At 35.1% G+C, this 27,694-nt stretch overlaps 1 protein-coding gene and 2 long non-coding RNA genes across 4 annotated transcripts in view; all 3 read right to left on the bottom strand.

Moving 5' to 3' along the window:
• The window catches only part of LOC130049293 (leucine-rich repeat-containing protein 70-like), a 1,034,056-nt gene that overhangs the window by 188,110 nt on the left and 818,252 nt on the right, over window positions 1-27,694 (bottom strand). The gene's annotated exons all lie outside the window — the stretch shown is intronic.
• Window positions 132-12,985, bottom strand: LOC130049298 (uncharacterized). 2 transcript variants are annotated; one of them, XR_008797801.1, is made up of 3 exons: window positions 12,537-12,985; window positions 8,987-9,361; window positions 132-4,008 (listed from the first exon to the last, which is right to left on the bottom strand). It is a non-coding gene; the product is annotated as an uncharacterized LOC130049298 (long non-coding RNA). The 2 variants fall into 2 exon arrangements; XR_008797800.1 differs by lacking the exon at window positions 12,537-12,985 and having other exon boundaries at window positions 8,987-9,446.
• On the bottom strand, window positions 16,861-24,766 carry LOC130049296 (uncharacterized). Its single transcript, XR_008797798.1, has 2 exons — window positions 24,307-24,766; window positions 16,861-19,638 (listed from the first exon to the last, which is right to left on the bottom strand). It is a non-coding gene; the product is annotated as an uncharacterized LOC130049296 (long non-coding RNA).

Genomic DNA, 27,694 nt, shown 5'->3' with positions numbered 1-27,694 from the left:
AAATCTTAATGTTTTACATAAGCTCAAATAATTGAAGTCCAATAATATCCATGTGGTGGAAATATTGCTTGCAAAAATTAATTTAGAGCTCTGTATGAATGACTTGATTATCTCTTTTAATTCAATAGATCTTTTCAATTATATATACAGGGCTATTTCATAAGTAATTAATGCGCACATTGTTGTTTTGTTTTTAAAAAGAGAGCAACAATTCAATTAAAGAAATCATTCATTCAGTTGTGGATATGTCGAATTAATTAAGGATTATATCTCAATTAGATAATTACTCTCACTAACATAATTATTGCACGCATCAATTTAATTAATGATATCATTAATTCAATAGAAGAGAGCAATAATCCATTTATTGCGCACATTAAGTGATGTTAGCATTAATGAATTATTGCTCTCTTCAATTGAATTGTAGCATGCATTAATTCTATTGTTGGTATCATTAAATTATAATTCATTTGAGGAGAGCAACAATTAAGTTATTGTGTGCATCAATTCAGCGGAATAAATAATGATATCAATAATTCAATTCAAATGAAGATATCATTAATTATTTGAAGAGACCTTTGATTGCAATGTTGCGTGCATGAAATGAATTAATAATATCTTCAAATAATTAAAGATATCTTCAAATATCTGAGTTTGTTATTTTGGCGCTCCATAGATCTAAAACTATTCCTAGTGGATTCCAGTGCTTTCTGACTCAAGACATCATACCAGTTCTTGCCACAAATGAATCTCACCATACAAGTGATCTAACCACCTCTCTTTTAATCTCTTCATAGTATTCATATACGTAAGAGGATTTTTCTCCTTGAAAAGGTGATATTTAAAAATTTGTCACTCTTTAAGGAATTTTATGATCCCCTAATAGTATGTACATGTACCATGGTAATTTCTGAACTGTTCGGTGAAAATGTTGACAATCAAGAATCAGTCACTGGTTATTCATGTGAAATTTAGCTATCTCATATGAATAAACTCTTGATTATTTTACTACAATGTACCATATTAACCAATTTCGGAAATAATTCCTTATTTGTCTTAAATTTTAATTTGATATAAAGATCGAGCAAACTGAAACAATAAACCAAAGTTCACATTGAACACCAGTGAGGCAATCATATACAAATATCAAATTCATATATTATAGAATTCATTAAGATATTTGAATTATTCTAATCTTTTAATGTTTCATGGTAGCAATGAAAACAGCAGGTCTTTTATTCTCAGTCATATATTTTATTATATAACAGGGGATATTACATGTACAATTAGTAAATATATATACATCATATATGTAATTGCATGTGCGAGAAAAATGTATACATACATACATAAGTAATTCAACCACAGACATATCCATAAATTTACATTTAATACATTGAATGAATTGAATATGTCCTTTGATTAAATAATCAACAAAGATGGATCCATATGATAATACATGTATTTGTAAAAGAAAAAAAGGAGTTCCATTTCTCATACAAATGATATAGGTAGAAATATCAAAATCAACAAGAGGCCCATGGGCCACATCGCTCACCTGAGTCATCTTGGCCCTGCTGTTTTGATTTTTAAATGCTATTTTATCAATCTTTATTCTCATGAATAATGTGACCCAAACCTAGCTCTAAAGAACACAACATTACTAAAATGAAATCATATAAGACAAAGATATGACTAGCATGATATTGCTGTTCTGGATAAGACCAAGGTAAAAAGTCGTAGGTCTTGGTATGATATGAAAGACCTTGCCATAAGTAATCAATATACAAAACATAAATGCCCTATCTAAAATAGTCCTGGATATACTTAATACGTTATACTTTCTTAAAAGTATGTCAAACTCAGAGTTCAGGGTCACAAGGTCAAATAACATAATATGATTGATTGTTTTAACTGTTTTCCGCCACACTCAACAATTTTTCAGTTATCTGGTGGTGCCCAGTTTTTATTGGTGGAAGAGAGAACCCAGATACAATGTACCTGGGAAGAGACCCCCGACCTTCCGAGAGTAAACTGGGAAACTTTCTCAATTACCGGTGCGAGCAGGATTCAAACCCGCGCCAACCAGAGGTGAGAGGCTCCTCAACAAGATGAAAGGTTTTATCATAAGAAATTCATAATATATAATATATATGAAAGATCTACCTTAAACACAATGTAGTTCAGGACATACTGAATAGGTCAGATTTGTTTTGCCATAAAAATTGTATATACAAGATATGAAAGCCCTAGCTTAAATAGTTCAAGAGATATCTTTAAAGAATTTTCCTTTATATCAGCTAGCATATAAAACTTTGACCCCCTATTGTTACCACACCATAACTCCCGGGGAAATGATTTTAACAAACTTGAATATGCACTATGTCAAGAAGGTTTAATGTAAATTTGTGTGCTTCATACTAAATTTGAAAAGAATTCCGTTATTTGAATCGTAGATTGATCGCTGTGCGGTATCTTCATCTTTCAGTTATAGAATTTAGTTAAAAATGTTCAATTGTTAATGTCGACGGACTACAACAGATGCAGATCAATAGCAATATGTCATCTGAGTTTACTCAAGTGACCTAAAATTGTATAATTTTTCTAAAGCTTTTGAAAATTGATAATGCTATAAAAGCCTAGTCTGATCCCTTACACTCCATTTCAATAGTTAAGCGTAAAAACAGACTGGTGGGGATGGGGACCAAACTTAAGAAAGCTGTGAGATTAGTTCAATATTCAAACCTACAGTATTTGAATAATAAGTATTTAACCCAACTGGGATGATTTCATCCTAAATATTTCACTAAAAATATTTGTGAGGATATTAGTTCACACAGACATTATGTTTCAAAATGAGTATGAGTATGGAAATGAACTGGGGTTCAAATTGACTGGCTACTTAACATGGCTACATCAACAAAGAAATTGAAATCACTTGAAGCTGTTTTGGGGTTATATGTGGGTTTAGAAAATATTTGAAAGTATGTTTGGAAACAAGTATAGTGGGAAAATATGTTGGGAATTATTTAATATTAAATTCAGGAGACAGCGATGCAGGAATGCAGTGATAGAGGGACTTAAACATGCACTTTTTTTCTCTGCCATAAATTGAAGTTTTTTTTATAAGGGGTTCATCTGAAGCTCTCTTTTCAAAGAGCTACGGTTCTGCATCTAGTTTTTGAGGAGAAGATTTTAAAAGATTTTCCTTGTATATATTTCACATGTAAAACTTAAATCCCCTATTGTGACCCCCACCCTACCCCTGTGAGCTTTTTACAAACTTGAATATGCACTATATATGAATGTAAAACTTTGATTCTCTATTGTGACCCCACCCTACCCCCAGAGACCATGATTTGCACAAAACAGGAACCTTTCGTGTGAATTCAACTTTCCTGGTCCAGTGGTTCTTGAAAAGGTTTTTTAAATGACCCCACCCTATTTTTGCATTTCCATGATTATTTCCTTTTTGAAGGGTGCATGACCCTTTATATGAACAAACTTGAATACCCTTTATCTATTGATGATGCATACCAAGTTTGATTGAAACTGGCCCAGTGGTTCACTCTGGAGAAGAAAATGAAAATGTGAAAAGTTTATAAACAGACAGACGACAGGCAAAGGTGATCAGAAAAGCTCACTTGAGCCTTTGGCTCAGGTGAGCCAAAAAAGTATACAAACATGTTAAATGTTAAACTTGTTTGTTTTATTGCTAAACAGCTCCATTGCCAGCATCTACCCTTACTGAGCTTCCAGTGTCAGACCTTGATATCAATCATCATCACTCATTTTGACTATCCAGGCCAAATTAATCCTTTTGCAAGGGTGAGGCCTGGCTGTCCTGTCGAGGTTGAAGTTTGTACTTCCACACTTGGCGACCCAGTGGATTGATCCTATCCAATCCTGTAAACTCTAGGTCTTGTTCTAGGATCTCATCCCATGTCAGCTTTGGTCTACCTATGAAGTTCTTTTCTGTTGATAACGATGCATAACATTCTGACAAATCTGCAAAAATATTTAGAGAAGTGATTAGTAAAAGGTCTTCATAGAAATAGCAATAAATGTATAAATAGATAAAAATCATAATTTCTATTTCTACAAAGTAAGTGTTTATCAAATGATCAGCTGTAAATTACCTAGGCTATGTCAAGCTGAATGAGCTAGTTTGTGCAGAACGAACAAAAATTTCACCAAACACAGCGACACCTTTTGGAAATTTTATTTTTACAAACTTGAATCTGCACTACAGAGCTGTATGTCAGGAAGCTTTCATGTAAATGTAAACTGCTCTGGCCTAATGGTTCTTGAAAATTCTCTATACTTATTTGAATGTAAAACTTTGATCTCCTATTGTGGCCTCGGCCAACCTTCCCTGGGAGGCATGATTATGACAAACTTGAATCTGCACTATTTCAGGAAGCCTTTACGTAAATTTGTATTTTTCTGTACTTGTTATTTTCCTACTTCTTGTGAAGATTTTCCCTATATATTTGTACATGTAAAACTTTGATCACCTAGTGTGGCCCTATTCTACCCCAGGGGGTCATGATTTGAACAAACTTCAATCTACACTTGTCCGGAAGCTTTCATGTAACTTTCACATCATCTGGCCCAGTGGTTCTTTAGAAGAAGATTTTTAAATGACCCCACCCTATTTTTGCAATTTTGTAATTAGATCTTCCCTTTGAAAGGGGGTGTGGCCCTTTATTTGAACAAACTTGAAAGCCCTTCACCAAGGATGCTTTTTGTCAAGTTAGGTTGAAATTGGCCCAGTGGTTCTTGAGAAGAAGTCAGAAATGTGAAAGTTTACAGACAGACGGACAACAGGGAAAAAGAATGTTCAACTTCAGTGTTACATGAAAATGTACTTCAAAATCACTCAACAACAATTATAATATTGCTGTATGGAAATTTTCTGTCCAAAGAAAACAATGTAAAAAAAATGATGTAATCTACACTCTACAGCAACATGTGAGAATAATGAACGTGAAATATATATTCTGAAAAAAAAAAAAACAAGAGATGTTTGTAAAACACATATGCCCCCCATGGTGCAAAATTGAAAAGGGTTATACACACACCTCATTTAATTGATAGTATTATCATCAATTCAAAATATTGAGCAGACAATATCTTCCTATGTCAAGAGTGAATTGACCATGTGACCTAAAATTCAATAGGGGTCATCTACTCCTTATGCTGTACCAGTGTACCAAGTTTGGTACGTGTCAATCAAACAAATAATTCTTACAATATAGGAAACAATATATTACTATGTCCAGTTTAACTTTTGACTTTTGACCTCAAAATCAATATGGGTCATCCTCTCCTGAAGATGTACCAGTGTACTAAGTTTGATGTCTGTCAAGTAAAAGGGTTATCAAGATATTGAGTGGACAGTATATTACTATGTCCAGTTTGACCCTTGACCTTTGACCATGTGACCTCAAAATCAATAGGAGTCATCTTCTCCTGAATATACACCAGTGTGCTATTTAAAGTTTGATGTCTGTCAAGCAAAGGGTTCTGAAGATATTGAGCAGACAGTATATTCCAATGTCCAGGTTGACCCTTGATCTTTAAACATGTGACCTCAAAATCAATAGGGATCATCTTCTCCTGAAGATGTACCAGTGTACCAAGTTTGATGTCTGTCAAGCAAAGGGTTCTCAAGATATTGAACGGACAGTATATTCCTATGTCCAGTTTGACCCTTGACCTTTGCTCATGTGACCTCAAAATCATTAAGGGTCATCTTCTCCTGAAGATGTACCAGTGTAACAAGTTTGATGTCTGTCAGGCAAAGGGTTCTCAAGATATTAAACGGACAATATATTCCTATGTCCAGTGTGACCCTTGACCTTTGACCATGTGACCTCAAAATCAATAGGGGTCATCTTCTCCTGAAGACGTATCAGTGTACCAAGTTTGATGTCTGTCAAGAAGAGGGTTCTCAAGATACTGAGCAGACATTATATTCCTATGTCCAGATTACCCTTGATCTTTGACCATGTGACCTCAAAATCAATAGGGGTCATCTTCTGCTGAAGACGTACTAGTGTAACAAGTTTGATGTCTGTCAAGCAAAGGGTTCTCAAGATATTGAACGGACAATATATTCCTATGTCCAGTGTGACCTTTGACCGTGTGACCTCAAAATCAATAGGGGTCATCTTCTCCTGAAGACATATCAGTGTACTAAGTTTGATGTCTGTCAAGAAAAGGATTCTCAATATATTGAACGGACAGTATATTCCTATGTCCAGTTGACCCTTGACCTTTGACCACGTGACCTCAAAATCAATAGGGGTCATCTTCTCCTGAAGACGTACTAGTGTACCAAGTTTGATGTCTGTCAAGCAAAGGGTTCTCAAGACATTGAACGGACAGTATATTCCTATGTCCAGTTTGACCCTTGACCTTTGACCATGTGACCTCAAAATCAATAGGGGTCATCTTCTCCTGAAGACGTACTAGTGTACCAAGTTTGATGTCTGTCAAGCAAAGGGTTCTCTAGACATTGAATGGTCAGTATATTCCCATGCCCAGTTTGACCCTTGACCTTTGACCATATGACCTTAAAATCAATAGGGGTCATCTACTCCTTAGGATGTACCAGTGTGCCAAGTTTGATGTCTTTCAAGCAAAGGGTTCTCAAGATATTGAGCGGACATTATATTCCTATGTCCAGAGTAGATTGACCCTTGACCTTTGACCTTTTGACCTGAAAAACAATAAGGATCCTCTTCTACTCATAACTAACCAGGGTTTGACACTAAGGCACGTCCGACCGACCGAGTCTACTAAATGATACATGTAGGTCCGGTCGGGTAAAATGTCGATTTACTAGTCCGACTGGTCATGTTGATAAAATAAACAAGAAACTTTATTTTAAACCATAAGATATCTTATTTTTAACTTTAAAAAATAACTGTAAAGAGTTTGCGAGCAATTTTGAACCGCGTGATGACAAAATCTCTATTTTTAGTTCGAATACATAGTCGCTGTCGGAAGTGATGTTTTACGACATTTACTCTTTGTTAATGGGTGTAAAGTTATATTTCGGATAAATATATATAAACTGAATTTATTTTCATTTGAAAAAAACCCCAGTTTATTTTAATTGAATATAAGAAAGTGTCTATCACAGGGATCGAAATTAACTTTTTTCACCACTAGCAAATTTTAGCTAGTGGATTATTTTCCAACTAGCAAAATTGAGCTTTTACTAGCATTTTTCAATCGATTACTGTTTTACATGAATTTAAGAAAACAAGCATGTCTCTTTATCAAAATTTTGGGAAAATCTTTTAAAATCTCCTTTAAAGTGCAATAATAAAAATAAGATTGCGAATTCTTTCATTTAAAATTCAATGAATTATCAGACAACATACATGGTGCGGGTCATATGGTACACTTGTGCGGTGTACTCGCTGTCCAGAGATCTACCACCTATTAACAGCATCATGTGGATTGAAATCTTGAAGACTGTTTGCGCCAATTTAAACTATATGTTCAAAACTTTTGGAAATTTCATCTAAAAAAATTCTAGTTGAAAAGAAAACTCCGCGAACTCGAAGTGTTTGACTATAGAGTACAGAAGGACACCGCGTGAAATGGTGACACACTGGCATGTGTTGTTTTATATAGACACGGACGAGATCAATATGCTTGCTATTTAAATCAGACGTCTCTGAGACATTCGAAGTGTGTATGAAGTAGGCCATCGACTGAGATGACCTTGGCCTTAGTTAATTATTCGATCCACGTTTACTTTTTCAATACTTGTATATTCATTCTGTAAAGAGTTTCTATGCACAAGACAAGATTATTGTAAACTTCAAAGTACAGCCAATAAACCGAGGAAATCCGGGAAAAAGATTGGGGTTTTTTCACTCGCAAAAAGTTGCGATCACTTGTGATTTTTTACTTGCAAATTCAATTTTTAACTCGCATTTAGCGAGTATTTCCCCTTAATTTCGTTGCCTGTATCAAATGAATAAATTAAATCGTAAATAGCCATTTTTCGTTGTTGACACATGTGCGGGAATGTCTCGACTTCTCGTCCTCAAGGTAGGATGTTCCGAGAAAAAAAAAGGAGTAGATTGGGAAGTTTGAAAATAAAAGCACCAAATTGAATGACGAGACTAAAGATGTTTTTGAGACAATTAAGTACGTTTTAGTTTAAACTTAACGTTTGTCATTTGAATTAAGTACTTAAATATGGAGAAACCATCAGGGTTTCTTTTCTCTGGAAAGTTGGTCAGGGCTAGTGGATGTAAGGTCAGGTCTAGTAAATATTATTTGAAGTAGCCCGACTGGTCTAGTGCTCAAGAAAGTAAATGTCAAACCCTGCTAACCCACATATGAAATATCATTATCATCAAGTGAATGGTTCTCAAGATATTGAGCGGACAACACATGGTCTACAGACGGACCGACAGACCGACCAACAGGTGCAAAACAATATGCCCCCTCTTTTTCAAAGGGGGGCATAAAAATAAACTCCAACCACCTGTCCATTTTTATTTCCAAACAAAGATGAAAATCTAAAAAATAATTTTATGACTAGGCCAAAATAAAAAATGTGTTTGTTTCAGGTCGCCTACCCGACCCTAAATATATCCACCGACCCTATTAATTTTTTTCAATTTTCCGATTTCAATTCATCGATATACGAACTATTACCCAAAATGCCAAGACATCTATAATTGTAATATTAAAACTCCATCACATACTGTGTATTTTGTCAATTAAACATTGTGCTCTGAACCCATTTTTTATCTGTTAAACACATTATATTACAACTTTAACTATAAAATTTTCATTGATTCGAAGGCACTTATTTATTTTTATAAAAAAAAATATTTTAAAAAAAATAAAATAAACCTACCTACCAACCCTTTTTTTAAAAATCAGAGGCGACCTAAAACAAACATTTTTTTTTTGGCCCTATGTGGCCTAAAATATTTTGTATACTTACTAATTTCAAAACTCGAAAGGAAATGTTATCCATGTGAAGCCATCTTGCTCTGTTCATCCTCTGGGGAAGACAATTAATTCTTTGATTTTGCAGTTTGTGTCATGACTACACCATGATATCTTCTAATCTCTTCATACTATCAGAAAGTATTTTTGGCAGTTGGCAAGTGTATCAATGGTGTTACTTCTTCATGATCAGATCTTCTATACTGTGTCATATTCAGCATAAAGTAACAATTAAGGGCTATCATCTAGTTCTGAGGTACTGAGGAAGGGCTGTTTTTCTCAACACATAGCCTTTCTTCTGGTATTCTTAGGGATACTTTATTCATATTTTAATTACATTTCCTTCTTGGAGATTAAAAGTTGAAGACCACTGAAAGAAAAAGAAGTGATTTAATGAATTCCATGTAGTTTATCGAATGTGCTGACCAGAATATTATCTAACTGTAGCCCCCCCCCCCCCCCCCACCAAGCATGCAATGTCATACATGTATCTGAAATCAATACTTATAAAAATTAATTAAAATTAAAATCTTCAAATATACCATCTTGTTACACATCTCCTATATTTTTCACTTACGATAACTCTGAATTTTTAATAAGTGCGTCCTTTTGTCCACAAACTTTTAATAACCCCTCATAAACAATTTACAAATATGATATCAGAAATAATAATCTAAAAAATTATCCTGTTGTTCATAGATGCATACCATCAACATTAAGAGTATAACAAATAACAAAAGCTCTCCTGACATTGTGCCATTCTGAAAGAAATGAGGTGCTTATACCCCCAAAGGCAGGGGGGTAACCCAGAATTGTGTCTAGAGAGCGGAATAATATATTTATGGAATTAACCAAAATATTAGTAACAATTTTTTTTTAGCTATGAATTCATGTCAAATAAAGTGCACCGCCATGACACATGATACGCCCGTCACATATTGTTAACAGTATAGATAGTACCCATTAAAACATTTTTTTTTATTATCACCTTAATTAAATGTCACAGTGACCTTAAAGTAGGATGCGACACACCTTCTACCTAAGATGCATTACTTGACCAATTTTGGTGATTCTAGGTCTAATAGTTTTCAAGTTATGAGCCGGACAAGTTTTTGCCATATATGGCCATATCTTCTTAATGAAAAGTCACAGTGACCTGGTTTTAATGTGCGACACACCTTCTACCCAAGATGTATCTACAGACAAAGTTTGATGATTCTAGGCCTTGTAGTATTTAAGTTACGAGTCGGACACGAAAAAGCTAACAGACGGACGGACAGACACGCCATACCATAATACGTCCCGTCTTAAGACGGGCGTATAAGAATTGGACATGGTAGCTCAGTGGTAACACAGTCTTCGACATTAACCAGTGGCCTGATGCCCGAGGCCAGTAAAATCGGGATCGGGCTTCTTAAAATATTAAACCCTGGAGTCCGATGGGCCTGTAAATGTTTTCTTATATGTTCTGTATATATTACAAATAAAGCGTGAGATTGACTCAGACTAAATGTCATGACTTAGTAGTCAAATTTCGCATAGAAAAATTATCAACCATGCTGCCTTTTCTGAAGTATAGGGAGGGGGCTCGTCCGGGAAATTCAAAACCATCCAAGCGTATTTCACAATCACAACCATCCGATAAAAAAAACCAAAAAAAACTGTCGTACGAGGAGAAAAAAACGAAAATTCATGCCCCATTGGACCGAGGGCAGTGTTCAAAATTAACCATAGACCGAGTATATGTCAAATGGCACTGGTCTATGCCAACTGTAATTGAGATAGACCAAATTGTCTATGCCAATTTTCTAGATTTAAAGCAATAAAGTTATCCAAGAGGGCCTTGCATGGTCAGTCGACGTCTGATAAACATTATGAGGAAAGGATGATATTACAGAAATGGAAAGAAAATACACTTTCTAAGTATATTAGAAGTAAATGAAAATGTTTTAAATTTGTGTTATTATTTTTTCAATGTTGTGGTCTATGCCAATTCGATAAGGTCTAAGTCATCTTATTTTGGCATAGACCTGTGGTCTATACCAAGTTTTAAACCAATTTCGAACACTGCGAGGGTAGGCCTTGGCTAACATTTAAAAAATGTTTTGTACGTGGTGTATACAAAACAGAGTTGAACATGAGTTGCTGATGTATCTGCGAGATTAATCAGTCTATGCGAAAGACATCGGACCGTCGGACCTGACCGATGTGCAGTGCCTCAGGTCCGATGCATAATTTTTTACACCGGATCGGAATGTCAGATGTCTCAATGTCCGGTTTTGAGCTTTACTATCTTGATGCGGAGTTTGTTATAAGTAAAAAAAATAGCACACATCCAAATACGTAAATGAATTGATTAAAACCGCATGGACTGTCTAAAGTATTATACGGGAAGGATTCCTGGAATAGTATTACTAGTATAATAAATAAGATTCCCTTGGTTTTGCATCTTCTCGTGTTTCACTTTTTTACATTAGGTTTTTCGGTCTGACAAAATTTGGTTCGGTCCGGTGTGTTCATTGATTACACTGGACCGAATGTCCTGTGTGGTCCAAAAACTTTCGCATATACTGGATTAATATGTTGAAAAATAATATAATCCTTTTAATGTCAGTTGTTTTTTAACTATGATCATCTTGACCTGTATTTTCCTACAGTAAAAGAACTGTGCATAGAGTAGAATCAGCAAATAACAAGAGATCAAATTAGAAAATAAACATTTTGGGCCTGCAAAATATTGTTCGGGCTTGCACAATTATTATACTGGGAGGCCCGAAGGGCCTGTGCTTTACAAAGTTTTTCGTGAAGACTGGTAACAGGATCAAGAAATCATGGTTTCGAGCCATGCTTGTACTTTATTTAGGGTGAAAATGTAGATAGTGAGGTGAATGCTCCATCATCATATTTAGCATTCAAAAGAGAAAGTTGCTGGTCTTTCAGATGAGACCTTTAAACACCACATGCATGCGTCTAAATGTGTGGCACTTCATACTACTGAAATATTCTCTACAGGTATTATACTAAAATCAAACATACACATACATGTATATTCATATATATGTTAAAAATCTTAATTATCATTTTAGAATTTTCTTCTTCTGACAAAATGAAGCGCAAGTACATAAATGGAAGCTATGCCACTATATGTCATGACACTGTACAGCTTGATCAGTTGATACATCACATAAACAGTCACAGATGTAAACAATCCAGAAAAACTCAGTACACAACATCACCCCTTAATTTTGAATTGTAGCTGAAGATCATTCTGCCAAGATCGAAATGCAGCTTGGCAATGATTAGCGAGGGTTATATTATTCTTAAAAAGTAGATTGAAATCAAAAGTTAGCTGCCAAAGTTATCAGGAGACAATAATCCATACATGGTTCGAATTTCCTCCACTGCCACCTAAAGTGCACGTGTAAACAACGCGTGTGACATGCACCACACCCCGACAGGCTACATTGTAAACAAGTAAAATGCATTCAGAGTAATAGTTTTACATATGATATTCTGTTTGGTTTATAGTCTTAGTAGCTACATACCTATGTGGTACACCTGTACCATGCGCGTACTGCAAACTGTGCGGCGTAATGTACATTTGCATCCTCGGGGATTTCAACCCGGACAAAGTGGAACATGCCAATCCGAATACATATATATCTTTCGTTTTTATTTTTGCATTTTATTTATTTATCTATTTATGTCATGGCGTTGGGAAAAAAACTTCAAAGTAGGGAGACAGATGAAAAGGGGGATACGGTCCAATCATCCAAAAAAAAGTCCCGTGTGGAGGGGTGGGGGTGGGGTTGATTCCTAAGGACTTGGCGCATATCTATTTGTTTTTAAATGTGAAATTCTATCCAAAATCAATATGAATTTTTAGTATACAGAGTACATTAACTGCAAAGATTAAATTTTAGAAAAAAACCCAAACAGTTCACGTACTAGATATATCACTTTCATCATCGGAATTTTCAGTAACTCGGGTACTCTGTCGCTTGTACATAACACGATCGGTATGCAACACCATTTAATCAGTCTATCTAATAAAAAACTCATTGTTAATATGCAAAAATTTTCTTTCAACCATGTTTACTTACCTCAGATGGGCCAACTTCTTTCCCTGGAAAACTCCATTATGATGACATCACAAATTACGTCATTCAAAACAGAGCATGCGCACTTCGAAAGTGTGTAAGCCATGCTCGCAAGGAAAAAAGATGGACGAGTGCTAAATCTTTACACACCTGTTACACACATCTCATAAATCCTGTTAAGTAAACACTTCAGGATTTTGATGGTAGATGAACTATTTAATGATTTTATGCTGATTTTTATAAAAATCCAACTGAACACCACCATTTTCGTGTTCCTTTGACCGACCCCGTGTTGATTTACACGTGTGCCTTCTTATTCACTGGTTCAATTGACAGGGCTTACAAACACACACACACACACACACACATACGTGTAACGCGTGTCAAATGAACACCTTAACTCCCCACCTGCAACTGAACACTTCTACAGTTATTGGTATTTTAGTACGAAAATTTACTATTTGGTACTAAAAACAACATAGAAGACATTGCTGCGGTCGAAATTTGTGAAATATAGTTTTATTCACTCCTTGAATTTTTGCTTATCAAGTGAACACTTTCCTTTACACACTGTCAATTGAACACTTTCCTTTACACACAGGCAATTGAACACTTTTCTTTACACACGGTCAATTGAACACTTTCCTTTACACACAGGCAATTGAACACTTTCCTTTACACACGGTCAATTGAACACTTTCCTTTACACACAGGCAATTGAACACTTTCCTTTACACACAGGGGATTGAACACTTTCTTTTACACACAGGCAATTGAACACTTTCCTTTACACACAGGCAATTGAACACTCTGAAACACGCGGCCAGTTAAACACTCTGATACACACAGGCAATCAAACACTTTGAAACATCCAAACAATCATTCTCACCACGCTAAATACATAAGGCCAATCTCTAAAACTTACAAAAAAGTGTGAAACGATTACATAAATGGAAATTGGGATGGGATAGACAGGGAATCCACACATTTCGTTGAAATTATCGCCTTAAGAAAATCAACAACAAAAAGGGGGGGGGGGTAGTATTGATTGGATGATTGATTGCTTATATAATTTACGTCCCGTCGAGAATATTTTATTCATATTGAGACGTAACCAGCTTTAAGCGGAGTACCTATCCAATGTATCCATAGGGTTCAAGGTCGTAGCAGTGAGGGTTCTTTGAAATATCGTGCGAACACCTACTACATGTACGACCAGGGGTCTACGTTTATAAGGTCACATCTAAAAGATCCGTGATTCTCACTTCTAAATGTCGAGCGTTTGGCGAAGGAGCAATCACTACCAATTTCAACGTCTTAAAATTGGGTTTGCGGATGAACGGTGCTTGAACTCACGACCTCCCGGTTACGAAGCGAACTCTCTACCATTGAGCTACCGCGACCGATGATTAGTAGATGGGTAGTAGAGTCCATAATGATAACTTTAATTGTAATAATAACTTATAATAATTATCATTATATATATATATATATATATATATATATATATATAAAATATATATATAAAGCACTAAATAATCACAACTAGGTACTGAAAATTTTCGCCCCAGCCCGAGGTCGAACCAGCGACGTACGGCACCCACCGCCAAGCAAGATTGTCAAACCAGTGCGTAAGTCCACTCGGCCACAACGACTTCCCTGATATATATATATATATATATATATATATATATATATATATATATATATATATATATTCTATGATTATAGACTCCCTCGTTTGTCAATACATGCTGTACGGGCCAAACTCGGTAGTAATTCAACCAAAAAGTATGATAAATAAAATCAAAATTCTGTATAATTCAGTGCCTAAAAGATCTAAAACAAGTATTAATAATTATATACATTTTTTGTATTACTTTTAAGTTTTTTGTTGACTTTTGATATAGACAAAAATTAGATATCTTTGTAAAAAAAAATGTTACGCGATATCTTAATTCCACTCCAAAAGGTAACATTTTCATGAACATTCTGTGTAAATGTAACTACATAGATGTGGCCTTACAGAAAACTTTAATCAAACGTTGCAAAAACCATAAATTGTTTGAAAATCCGGTGTATAACACCAGTTTATATAACTTCAGAATCAGGATTTGCTCCAGATTCCTTCATATACTGTTACAAAAATATCTACATGTTTATGATATGTACATGGAAATTATGTCAATTTTGACTATCATCTCACTTTGAAATATGAGGACAAAATTGTAATAGAAAACCCCCAAAAATCACGATTTTCCTTCATCTTGGATATTTTTGTTTAGAGATTCCGTGCTTTAGGCACTCATTACGTCCTCCCCTTGGATAAATCCTGGTTTCGCTCCCGCCACATGCCAACAACTAAATATCCGCTAAACGTGTTGGACCCCCCCCCCCCTCCCACTAAACACGTCTGAAACACACTGAGGACAGGGATGACCAAATTCAAGGGAATATATTACTTTCTGTTTTTGTTCAAAAACTGGACGTGTCCTCTCATGACTTTTGTAATACAAATTCACCAGGATGATTTTTAAAATCTTAATGTTTTACATAAGCTCAAATAATTGAAGTCCAATAATATCCATGTGGTGGAAATATTGCTTGCAAAAATTAATTTAGAGCTCTGTATGAATGACTTGATTATCTCTTTTAATTCAATAGATCTTTTTAATTATATATACAGGGCTATTTCATAAGTAATTAATGCGCACATCGTTGTTTTGTTTTTAAAAAGAGAGCAACAATTCAATTAAAGAAATCATTCATTCAGTTGTGGATATGTCGAATTAATTAAGGATTATATCTCAATTAGATAATTACTCTCACTAACATAATTATTGCACGCATCAATTTAATTAATGATATCATTAATTCAATAGAAGAGAGCAATAATCCATTTATTGCGCACATTAAGTGATGTTAGCATTAATGAATTATTGCTCTCTTCAATTGAATTGTAGCATGCATTAATTCTATTGTTGGTATCATTAAATTATAATTCATTTGAGGAGAGCAACAATTAAATTATTGTGTGCATCAATTCAGCGGAATAAATAATGATATCAATAATTCAATTCAAATGAAGATATCATTAATTATTTGAAGAGATCTTTGATTGCAATGTTGCGTGCATGAAATGAATTAATAATATCTTCAAATAATTAAAGATATCTTCAAATATCTGAGTTTGTTATTTTGGCGCTCCATAGATCTAAAACTATTCCTAGTGGATTCCAGTGCTTTCTGACTCAAGACATCATACCAGTTCTTGCCACAAATGAATCTCACCATACAAGTGATCTAGCCACCTCTCTTTTAATCTCTTCATAGTATTCATATACGTAAGAGGATTTTTCTCCTTGAAAAGGTGATGTTTAAAAATTTGTCACTCTTTAAGGAATTTTATGATCCCCTAATAGTATGTACATGTACCATGGTAATTTCTGAACTGTTCGGTGAAAATGTTGACAATCAAGAATGAGTCACTGGTTATTCATGTGAAATTTAGCTATCTCATATGAATAAACTCTTGATTATTTTACTACAATTTACCATATTAACCAATTTCGGAAATAATTCCTTATTTGTCTTAAATTTTAATTTGATATAAAGATCGAGCAAACTGAAACATTAAACCAAAGTTCACATTGAACACCAGTGAGGCAATCATATACAAATATCAAATTCATATATTATAGAATTCATTAAGATATTTGAATTATTCTAATCTTTTAATGTTTCATGGTAGCAATGAAAACAGCAGGTCTTTTATTCTCAGTCATATATTTTATTATATAACAGGGGATATTACATGTACAATTAGTAAATATATATACATCATATATGTAATTGCATGTGCGAGAAAAATGTATACATACATACATAAGTAATTCAACCACAGACATATCCATAAATTTACATTTAATACATTGATTGAATTGAATATGTCCTTTGATTAAATAATCAACAAAGATGGATCCATATGATAATACATGTATTTGTAAAAGAAAAAAAGGAGTTCCATTTCTCATACAAATGATATAGGTAGAAATATCAAAATCAACAAGAGGCCCATGGGCCACATCGCTCACCTGAGTCATCTTGGCCCTGCTATTTTGATTCTTAAATGCTATTTTATCAATCTTTATTCTCATGAATAATGTGACCCAAACCTAGCTCTAAAGAACACAACATTACTAAAATGAAATCATATAAGACAAAGATATGACTAGCATGATATTGCTGTTCTGGATAAGACCAAGGTAAAAAGTCGTAGGTCTTGGTATGATATGAAAGACCTTGCCATAAGTAATCAATATACAAAACATAAAATCCCTATCTAAAATAGTCCTGGATATACTTAATATGTTATACTTTCTTAAAAGTATGTCAAACAGGATAAAGTTCAGGGTCACAAGGTCAAATAACATAATATGATTGATTGTTTTAACTGTTTTCCGCCACACTCAACAATTTTTCAGTTATCTGGTGGTGCCCAGTTTTTATTGGTGGAAGAGAGAACCCAGATACAATGTACCTGGGAAGAGACCCCCGACCTTCCGAGAGTAAACTGGGAAACTTTCTCAATTACCGGTGCGAGCAGGATTCAAACCCGCGCCAACCAGAGGTGAGAGGCTCCTCAACAAGATGAAAGGTTTTATCATAAGAAATTCATAATATATAATATATATGAAAGATCTACCTTAAACACAATGTAGTTCAGGACATACTGAATAGGTCAGATTTGTTTTGCCATAAAAATTGTATATACAAGATATGAAAGCCCTAGCTTAAATAGTTCAAGAGATATCTTTAAAGAATTTTCCTTTATATCAGCTAGCATATAAAACTTTGACCCCCTATTGTTACCACACCATAACTCCCGGGGAAATGATTTTAACAAACTTGAATATGCACTATGTCAAGAAGGTTTAATGTAAATTTGTGTGCTTCATACTAAATTTGAAAAGAATTTCGTTATTTGAATCGTAGATTGATTGCTGTGCGGTATCTTCATCTTTCAGTTATAGAATTTAGTTAAAAATGTTCAATTGTTAATGTCGACGGACTACAACAGATGCAGATCAATAGCAATATGTCATCTGAGTTTACTCAAGTGACCTAAAATTGTATAATTTTTCTAAAGCTTTTGAAAATTGATAATGCTATAAAAGCCTAGTCTGATCCCTTACACTCCATTTCAATAGTTAAGCGTAAAAACAGACTGGTGGGGATGGGGACCAAACTTAAGAAAGCTGTGAGATTAGTTCAATATTCAAACCTACAGTATTTGAATAATAAGTATTTAACCCAACTGGGATGATTTCATCCAAAATATTTCACTAAAAATATTTGTGAGGATATTAGTTCACACAGACATTATGTTTCAAAATGAGTATGAGTATGGAAATGAACTGGGGTTCAAATTGACTGGCTACTTAACATGGCTACATCAACAAAGAAATTGAAATCACTTGAAGCTGTTTTGGGGTTATATGTGGGTTTAGAAAATATTTGAAAGTATGTTTGGAAACAAGTATAGTGGGAAAATATGTTGGGAATTATTTAATATTAAATTCATGAGACAGAGATGCAGGAATGCAGTGATAGAGGGACTTAAACATGCCCTTTTTTTCTCTGCCATAAATTGAAGTTTTTTTTATAAGGGGTTCATCTGAAGCTCTCTTTTCAAAGAGCTACGGTTCTGCATCTAGTTTTTGAGGAGAAGATTTTAAAAGATTTTCCTTGTATATATTTCACATGTAAAACTTAAATCCCCTATTGTGACCCCCACCCTACCCCTGTGAGCTTTTTACAAACTTGAATATGCACTATATATGAATGTAAAACTTTGATTCTCTATTGTGACCCCACCCTACCCCCAGAGACCATGATTTGCACAAAACAGGAACCTTTCGTGTGAATTAAACTTTCCTGGTCCAGTGGTTCTTGAAAAGGTTTTTTAAATGACCCCACCCTATTTTTGCATTTCCATGATTATTTCCTTTTTGAAGGGTGCATGACCCTTTATATGAACAAACTTGAATACCCTTTATCTATTGATGATGCATACCAAGTTTGATTGAAACTGGCCCAGTGGTTCACTCTGGAGAAGAAAATGAAAATGTGAAAAGTTTATAAACAGACAGACGACAGGCAAAGGTGATCAGAAAAGCTCACTTGAGCCTTTGGCTCAGGTGAGCCAAAAAAGTATACAAACATGTTTAATGTTAAACTTGTTTGTTTTGTTGCTAAACAGCTCCATTGCCAGCATCTACCCTTACTGAGCTTCCAGTGTCAGACCTTGATATCAATCATCATCACTCATTTTGACTATCCAGGCCAAATTAATCTTTTTGCAAGGGTGAGGCCTGGCTGTCCTGTCGAGGTTGAAGTTTGTACTTCCACACTTGGCGACCCAGTGGATTGATCCTATCCAATCCTGTAAACTCTAGGTCTTGTTCTAGGATCTCATCCCATGTCAGCTTTGGTCTACCTATGAAGTTCTTTTCTGTTGATAACGATGCATAACATTCTGACAAATCTGCAAAAATATTTAGAGAAGTGATTAGTAAAAGGTCTTCATAGAAATAGCAATACATGTATAAATAGATATAAATCATAATTTCTATTTCTACAAAGTAAGTGTTTATCAAATGATAGGCTGTGTCAAGCTGAATGAGCTAGTTTGTGCAGAATGAACAAAAATTACACCAAACACAGCGACACCTTTTGGAAATTTTATTTTTACAAACTTGAATTTGCACTACAGAGCTGTATGTCAGGAAGCTTTCATGTAAATGTAAACTGCTCTGGCCTAATGGTTCTTGAAAATTCTCTATACTTATTTGAATGTAAAACTTTGATCTCCTATTGTGGCCTCGGCCAACCTTCCCTGGGAGGCATGATTATGACAAACTTGAATCTGCACTATTTCAGGAAGCCTTTACGTAAATTTGTATTTTACTGGCCTTGTTATTTTCCTACTTCTTGTGAAGATTTTCCCTATATATTTGTACATGTAAAACTTTGATCACCTAGTGTGGCCCTATTCTACCCCAGGGGGTCATGATTTGAACAAACTTCAATCTACACTTGTCCGGAAGCTTTCATGTAACTTTCACATCATCTGGCCCAGTGGTTCTTTAGAAGAAGATTTTTAAATGACCCCACCCTATTTTTGCAATTTTGTAATTAGATCTTCCCTTTGAAAGGGGGTGTGGCCCTTTATTTGAACAAACTTGAAAGCCCTTCACCAAGGATGCTTTTTGTCAAGTTAGGTTGAAATTGGCCCAGTGGTTCTTGAGAAGAAGTCAGAAATGTGAAAGTTTACAGACAGACGGACAACAGGGAAAAAGAATGTTCAACTTCAGTGTTACATGAAAATGTACTTCAAAATCACTCAACAACAATTATAATATTGCTGTATGGAAATTTTCTGTCCAAAGAAAACAATGTAAAAAATATGATGTAATCTACACTCTACAGCAACATGTGAGAATAATGAACGTGAAATATATATTCTGAAAAAAAAAACAAGAGATGTTTGTAAAACACATATGCCCCCCATGGTGCAAAATTGAAAAGGGTTATACACACACCTCATTTAATTGATAGTATTATCATCAATTCAAAATATTGAGCAGACAATATCTTCCTATGTCAAGAGTGAATTGACCATGTGACCTAAAATTCAATAGGGGTCATCTACTCCTTATGCTGTACCAGTGTACCAAGTTTGGTACGTGTCAATCAAACAAATAATTCTTAAAATATAGGAGATAATATATTACTATGTCCAGTTTAACTTTTGACTTTTGACCTCAAAATCAATATGGGTCATCCTCTCCTGAAGATGTACCAGTGTACTAAATTTGATGTCTGTCAAGTAAAAGGGTTATCAAGATATTGAGTGGACAGTATATTACTATGTCCAGTTTGACCCTTGACCTTTGACCATGTGACCTCAAAATCAATAGGGGTCATCTTCTCCTGAATATACACCAGTGTACTATTTAAAGTTTGATGTCTGTCAAGCAAAGGGTTCTGAAGATATTGAGCAGACAGTATATTCCAATGTCCAGGTTGACCCTTGATCTTTAAACATGTGACCTCAAAATCAATAGGGATCATCTTCTCCTGAAGATGTACCAGTGTAACAAGTTTGATGTCTGTCAGGCAAAGGGTTCTCAAGATATTAAACGGACAATATATTCCTATGTCCAGTGTGACCCTTGACCTTTGACCATGTGACCTCAAAATCAATAGGGGTCATCTTCTCCTGAAGACGTATCAGTGTACCAAGTTTGATGTCTGTCAAGAAGAGGGTTCTCAAGATACTGAGCAGACATTATATTCCTATGTCCAGTTTACCCTTGATCTTTGACCATGTGACCTCAAAATCAATAGGGGTCATCTTCTCCTGAAGACGTACTAGTGTAACAAGTTTGATGTCTGTCAAGCAAAGGGTTCTCAAGATATTGAACGGACAATATATTCCTATGTCCAGTGTGACCTTTGACCGTGTGACCTCAAAATCAATAGGGGTCATCTTCTCCTGAAGACATATCAGTGTACTAAGTTTGATGTCTGTCAAGAAAAGGGTTCTCAATATATTGAACGGACAGTATATTCCTATGTCCAGTTGACCCTTGACCTTTGACCATGTGACCTCAAAATCAATAGGGGTCATCTTCTCCTGAAGACGTACTAGTGTACCAAGTTTGATGTCTGTCAAGCAAAGGGTTCTCAAGATATTGAATGGACAGTATATTCCCATGCCCAGTTTGACCCTTGACCTTTGACCATATGACCTTAAAATCAATAGGGGTCATCTACTCCTTAGGATGTACCAGTGTGCCAAGTTTGATGTCTTTCAAGCAAAGGGTTCTCAAGATATTGAGCGGACATTATATTCCTATGTCCAGAGTAGATTGACCCTTGACCTTTGACCTTTTGACCTGAAAAACAATAAGGATCCTCTTCTACTCATAACTAACCAGGGTTTGACACTAAGGCACGTCCAACCGACCGAGTCTACTAAATGATAGGTCCGGTCGGGTAAAATGTCGATTTACTAGTCCGACTGGTCATGTTGAAAAAATAAACAAGAAACTTTATTTTAAACCATAAGATATCTTATTTTTAACTTTAAAAAATAACTGTAAAGAGTTTGCGAGCAATTTTGAACCGTGTGATGACAAAATCTCTATTTTTAGTTCGAATACATAGTCGCTGTCGGAAGTGATGTTTTACGACATTTACTCTTTGTTAATGGGTGTAAAGTTATATTTCGGATAAATATATATATACTGAATTTATTTTCATTTGAAAAAAAAACCCAGTTTATTTTAATTGAATATAAGAAAGTGTCTATCACAGGGATCGAAATTAACTTTTTTCACCACTAGCAAATTTTAGCTAGTGGATTATTTTCCAACTAGCAAAATTGAGCTTTTACTAGCATTTTTCAATCGATTACTGTTTTACATGAATTTAAGAAAACAAGCATGTCTCTTTATCAAAATTTTGGGAAAATCTTTTAAAATCTCCTTTAAAGTGCAATAATAAAAATAAGATTGCGAATTCTTTCATTTAAAATTCAATGAATTATCAGACAACATACATGGTGCGGGTCATATGGTACACTTGTGCGGCGTACTCGCTGTCCAGAGATCTACCACCTATTAACAGCATCATGTGGATTGAAATCTTGAAGACTGTTTCCGCCAATTTAAACTATATGTTCAAAACTTTTGGAAATTTCATCTAAAAAAATTCTAGTTGAAAAGAAAACCCCACGAACTCGAAGTGTTTGACTATAGAGTACAGAAGGACACCGCGTGAAATGGTGACACACTGTCATGTGTTGTTTTATATAGACACGGACGAGATCAATATGCTTGCTATTTAAATCAGACGTCTCTGAGACATCCGAAGTGTGTATGAAGTAGGCCATCAACTGAGATGACCTTGGCCTTAGTTATTTATTCGATCCACGTTTACTTTTTCAATACTTGTATATCATTCTGTAAAGAGTTTCTATGCACAAGACAAGATTATTGTAAACTTCAAAGTACAGCCAATAAACCGAGAAAATCCGGGAAAAAGATTGGGGTTTTTTCACTCGCAAAAAGTTGCGATCACTTGTGATTTTTTACTCGCAAATTCAATTTTTAACTCGCATTTAGCGAGTATTTCCCCTTAATTTCGTTGCCTGTATCAAATGAATAAATTAAATCGTTAATAGCCATTTTTCGTTGTTGACACATGTGCGGGAATGTCTCGACTTCTCGTCCTCAAGGAAGGATGTTCCGAGAAAAAAAAAGGAGTAGATTGGGAAGTTTGAAAATAAAAGCACCAAATTGAATGACGAGACTAAAGATGTTTTTGAGACAATTAAGTACGTTTTAGTTTAAACTTAACGTTTGTCATTGAATTAAGTACTTAAATATGGAGAAACCATCAGGGTTTCTTTTCTCTGGAAAGTTGGTCAGGGCTAGTGGATGTAAGGTCAGGTCTAGTAAATATTATTTGAAGTAGCCCGACTGGTCTAGTGCTCAAGAAAGTAAATGTCAAACCCTGCTAACCCACATATGAAATATCATTATCATCAAGTGAATGGTTCTCAAGATATTGAGCGGACAACACATGGTCTACAGACCGACCGACAGACCGACCAACAGGTGCAAAACAATATGCCCCCTCTTTTTCAAAGGGGGGCATAAAAATAAACTCCAACCACCTGCCCATTTTTATTTCCAAACAAAGATGAAAATCTAAAAAATAATTTTATGACTAGGCCAAAATAAAACATGTGTTTGTTTCAGGTCGCCTGCCCGACCCTAAATATATCCACCGACCCTATTAATTTTTTTCAATTTTCCGATTTCAATTCATCGATATACGAACTATTACCCGAAATGCCAAGACATCTATAATTGTAATATTAAAACTCCATCACATACTGTGTATTTTGTCAATTAAACATTGTGCTCTGAACCCATTTTTTATCTGTTAAACACATTATATTACAACTTTAACTATAAAATTTTCATTGATTCGAAGGCACTTATTTATTTTTATAAAAAAAAATATTTAAAAAAAAATAAAATAAACCTACCTACCAACCCTTTTTTTAAAAATCAGAGGCGACCAAAAACAAAATTTTTTTTTTTGGCCCTATGTGGCCTAAAATATTTTGTATACTTACTAATTTCAAAACTCGAAAGGAAATGTTATCCATGTGAAGCCATCGTGCTCTGTTCATCCTCTGGGGAAGACAATTAATTCTTTGATTTGCAGTTTGTGTCATGACTACACCATGATATCTTCTAATCTCGTCATACTATCAGAAAGTAATTTTGGCAGTTGGCAAGTGTATCAATGGTGTTACTTCTTCATGGTCAGATCTTCTATACTGTGTCATATTCAGCATAAAGTAACAATTAAGGGCTATCATCTAGTTCTGAAGTACTGAGGAAGGGCTGTTTTTCTCAACACATAGCCTTTCTTCTGGTATTCTTAGGGATACTTTATTCATCTTTTAATTACATTTCCTTCTTGGAGATTAAAAGTTGAAGACCACTGAAAGAAAAAGAAGTGATTTAATGAATTCCATGTAGTTTATCGAATGTGCTGACCAGAATATTATCTAACTGTAGCCCCCCCCCCCCCCCCCTCCCCCCACCAAGCATGCAATGTCATACATGTATCTGAAATCAATACTTATAAAAATTAAAATTAAAATCTTCAAATATACAATCTTGTTACACATCTCCTATATTTTTCACTTATGATAACTCTGAATTTTTAATAAGTGCGTCCTTTTGTTAAATAAATTGCACCGCCATGGCACATGATACGCCCGTCACATATTGTTAACAGTATAGATAGTACCCATTAAAACATTTTTTTTTATATCACCTTAATTAAATGTCACAGTGACCTTAAAGTAGGATGCGACACACCTTCTACCTAAGATGCATTAGTTGACCAATTTTGGTGATTCTAGGTCTAATAGTTTTCAAGTTATGAGCCGGACAAGTTTTTGCCATATATGGCCATATCTTCTTAATGAAAAGTCACAGTGACCTGGTTTTAATGTGCGACACACCTTCTACCCAAGATGTATCTACAGACAAAGTTTGATGATTCTAGGCCTTGTAGTATTTCAGTTACGAGTCGGACACGAAAAAGCTAACAGACGGACAAGTTTTTGCCATATATGGCCATATCTTCTTAATGAAAAGTCACAGTGACCTGGTTTTAATGTGCAACACACCTTCTACCCAAGATGTATCTACAGACAAAGTTTGATGATTCTAGGCCTTGTAGTATTTAAGTTACGGGTCGGACACGAAAAAGCTAACAGACGGACGGACAGACACGCCATACCATAATACGTCCCGTCTTAAGACGGGCGTATAAAAATTGGTCATGGTAGCTCAGTGGTAACACAGTCTTCGACATTAACCAGTGGCCTGATGCCCGAGGCCAGTAAAATCGGGATCGGGCATCTTAAAATATTAAAACCTGGAGTCCGATGGGCCTGTAAATGTTTTCTTATATGTTCTGTATATATTACAAATAAAGCGTGAGATTGACTCAGACTAAATGTCATGACTTAGTAGTCAAATTTCGCATAGAAAAATTATCAACCATGCTGCCTTTTCTGAAGTATAGGGAGGGGGCTCGTCCGGAAAATTAAAAACCACCCAAGCGTATTTCACAATCACAACCATCCGATAAAAAAACCCAAAAAAAACTGTCGTACGAGGAGAAAAAAAAACGAAAATTCATGCCCCATTGGACCGAGGGCAGTGTTCAAAATTAACCATAGACCGAGTATATGTCAAATGGCACTGGTCTATGCCAACTGTAATTGAGATAGACCAAATTGTCTATGCCAATTTTCTAGATTTAAAGCAATAAAGTTATCCAAGAGGGCCTTGCATGGTCAGTCGACGTCTGATAAACATTATGAGGAAAGGATGATATTACAGAAATGGAAAGAAAATACACTTTCTAAGTATATTAGAAGTAAATGAAAATGTTTTAAATTTGTGTTATTATTTTTTCAATGTTGTGGTCTATGCCAATTCGATGAGGTCTAAGTCATCTTATTTTGGCATAGACCTGTGGTCTATACCAAGTTTTAAACCAATTTCGAACACTGCGAGGGTAGGCCTTGGATAACATTTAAAAAATGTTTTGTACGTGGTGTATACAAAACAGAGTTGAACATGAGCTGCTGATGTATCTGCGAGATTAATCAGTCTATGCGAAAGACATCGGACCGTCGGACCTGACCGATGTGCAGTGCCTCAGGTCCGATGCATCATTTTTTACACCGGACCGGAATGTCAGATGTCTCAATGTCCGGTTTTGAGCTTTACTATCTTGATGCGGAGTTTGTTATAAGTAAAAAAAATAGCACACATCCAAATACGTAAATGAATTGATTAAAACCGCATGGACTGTCTAAAGTATTATACGGGAAGGATTCCTGGAATAGTATTACTAGTATAATAAATAAGATTCCCTTGGTTTTGCATTTTCACGTGTTTCACTTTTTTACATTAGGTTTTTCGGTCTGACAAAATTTGGTTCAGTCCGGTGTGTTCATTGATTACACTGGACCGAATGTCCTGTGTGGTCCAAAAACTTTCGCATTTACTGGATTAATATGTTGAAAAATAATATAATCCTTTTAATGTCAGTTGTTCTTTAACTATGATCATCTTGACCTGTATTTTCCTACAGTAAAAGAACTGTGCATGTGTCTATAGAGTAGAATCAGCAAATAACAAGAGATCAAAGTAGAAAATAAACATTTTGGGCCTGCAAAATATTGTTCGGGCTTGCACAATTATTATACTGGGAGGCCCGAAGGGCCTGTGCTTTACAAAGTTTTTCGTGAAGACTGGTAACAGGATCAAGAAATCATGGTTTCGAGCCATGCTTGTACTTTATTTAGGGTGAAAATGTAGGTAGTGAGGTGAATGCTCCATCATCATATTTAGCATTCAAAAGAGAAAGTTGCTGGTCTTTCAGATGAGACCTTTAAACACCACATGCATGTGTCTAAATGTGTGGCACTTCATACTACTGAAATATTCTCTACAGGTATTATACTAAAATCAAACATACACATACATGTATATTCATATACATGTTAAAAATCTTAATTATCATTTTAGAATTTTCTTCTTCTGACAAAATGATGCGCAAGTACATAAATGGAAGCTATGCCACTATATGTCATGACACTGTACAGCTTGATCAGTTGATACATCACATAAACAGTCACAGATGTAAACAATCAAGAAAAACTCAGTACACAACATCACCCCTTAATTTTGAATTGTAGCTGAAGATCATTCTGCCAAGATCGAAATGCAGCTTGGAAATGATTAGCGAGGGTTATATTATTCTTAAAAAGTAGATTGAAATCAAAAATTAACTGCCAAAGTTATCAGGAGACAATAATCCATACATGGTTCGAATTTCCTCCACTGCCACCTAAAGTGCACGTGTAAACAACGCGTGTGACATGCACCACACCCCGACAGGCTACATTGTAAACAAGTAAAATGCAT

This window comes from Ostrea edulis, chromosome 8 (genome assembly GCF_947568905.1).
Source record: "Ostrea edulis chromosome 8, xbOstEdul1.1, whole genome shotgun sequence".
Classification (NCBI taxonomy): Eukaryota; Metazoa; Mollusca; class Bivalvia; order Ostreida; family Ostreidae; genus Ostrea; species Ostrea edulis.
Note: the sequence above shows the minus strand (reverse complement) of the source record. Positions and strands in the feature narration are given on the sequence as shown.